Genomic DNA, 2174 nt, shown 5'->3' with positions numbered 1-2174 from the left:
CGACAAGGCACGTCCGCACGGCTCCTCCGATATCAATCTGAAAATTCTCCTCTCTTGTATATATTTTTTGCTTTTCATTCGCGCATGCGTGGTGAGTGTTTATATATGGCACTTCAGCAGTTTCTGTTTCGGCGCATTCGGTCAGGTATCGCGCACAAACATCGGTGTGTGGGGCCGTATACGGACAAAGGCCGCGTATCAGCGAGTGCATATAGGCAGTACTAATTGGTTTGGAGGCCGCTTGAAGAGCATCACGTATATCTCCCTTTGTCGGGCTGGCCATAACCGTTATATTAAGCAGTATGTCGAATGGTGCCGTTTCTAGCCAGCCTGTTATCCAGGATCGGGCTAAGAGTGTGCGGCAGATAGGAAAGCAGCCGCTCTAGACGTGCGCGTTATATTCATTGTTTGGCCATATTTTCCAAGTTCACAATATCCAAGCTTGTTTTAAGGTAATTGCCACCTTGCACATTCGTCCTGATTCACTCTTCCTGCCAAAAAAAAATTGGAGGCGTGGCAAGGTTAAGCCCAGTGGATGCTTCGCATCCACTGGGCTTAACCTTAGCGTATCCTTAGCGTTTGGAGGCATCTTGACCGCATACACGCCCGGCGCAAAGACGCTGGCGTGGTTGCGGGCACAGAGACTGACGCGACGGCGGGCGCGCGCCGCTTCATCTCTGGCGTGACGTCACATATCACGTGATTCAGCGATGGTGGCGCCGCCGCCGCGTCGCGCTCGACGGCGCGAACCGAAGCGTGGAGGCCTCCGCCGGGTGACGTCCGACGGCGCGATATGAGGCCCCATCTGCAGCCGGTGTGACGTCATCACGTGACGTCACATCATGTGATCTCACTTCAGGGTCAATGGTGGCTACCGCCGGGAGGCGACCGACAGCGCGATATGAGGCCCCATCTGCAGCCGGTGTGACGTCATCACGTGACGTCATGTCACGTGACCTGCTTGAAGGTCACTTGAAGGTCAATGGTGGCCACCGCCCGGAGGCGACCGACGGCGCGATATGAGGCCCCATCTGCAGCCTGTGTGACGTCATCACGTGACGTCATGTCACGTGACCCCACTTCAGGGTCAATGGTGGCCACCGCCGGGCGCCGCGCGAAGGCCCGAAACCTACGTTAATATGCTTCGCATAAAACTGTTTCCTGTAGTAGCCGGCGATCGGCGCGAGCATACTTTAGCTGCTCGCCCGACGAGGAACTTGATTTGCTTTGGTGAGGCATGTATCGCTAATGCTTGCTCTCGTGCAGCTGGTACCAAGTTAATCCCTGGTTAACGTGGTCTCGGTTCATTTCGCGGAGCAGTCGGCACGAGCCATTTCTCATGAGCAGTGAAAAGATACCTTGCTCACTAATGCAATGAGTTGCAATGACTCCAACATCTGCATTCAGTAAGGCGTGACGTACGCTAAGTATTTATTGCATCATGATATCAGGCAGTATGCGCCTACGTAGTACTTAAATTGTTAATTTTGAGCAGATGTGTTTTAGCTGTTGTGCTCTAGGAATTTGTGTACTCTGGGAAGAAAACTGTTTTAATGTTCTGGTGAAGCAGCGCACTGACCAGGACAAGGCGGACACACAGAAGAATACATGACACTCGCTGTGCTTGTAACACTCGCTTTGTACTGGTCAGTGCGCCGCTTCACCAACACGGTATGGTTATTAATCACGAACTCGCTGAACTTTCCACATTACTACGTTAGCTTTATAATAATGCAGTTCTCTTCGTGCCATGCAGTTATGTTATGTGACAAGAAATAGGCAGCACAAGTTACAGGCCTCTCCGAATCACCATATATTAAAGGCGTGTACAGTTTGCCAAAAACATCTTAATTTGTGATTTGCCTGAACCTAAGGCTGAGAGGGTATAAGCAGCTATAAGCTGTGCCAAATTGCTGAAGATGGGAAGAATGTCTTTCTCGTTAGTATAGGGCCATGCTTATTGGTGCCTAATGCATGTGTTCTTTCTTTGCTCGCAGTGCTAATGGCACTCCCTGGGAGCCATCAAAAAGCACGCGGATTTGCAGCACCCATTCCATTGACAACTGCAAAAGTGACCTAAGTCAGCATCCATCATACATCCCTACCATCTTCCCACCTGTATGCAGAAAGAAAGCACCAGATCGAGAGAGGACGAAAAGGTGTGATTGGCAGTG

The sequence above is a fragment of the Dermacentor albipictus genome, chromosome 1 (genome assembly GCF_038994185.2).
Source record: "Dermacentor albipictus isolate Rhodes 1998 colony chromosome 1, USDA_Dalb.pri_finalv2, whole genome shotgun sequence".
In the NCBI taxonomy this organism is placed as follows: Eukaryota; Metazoa; Arthropoda; class Arachnida; order Ixodida; family Ixodidae; genus Dermacentor; species Dermacentor albipictus.
The sequence above is the reverse complement of the archived record's forward strand: the minus strand, read 5'-3'. Positions refer to the sequence as shown.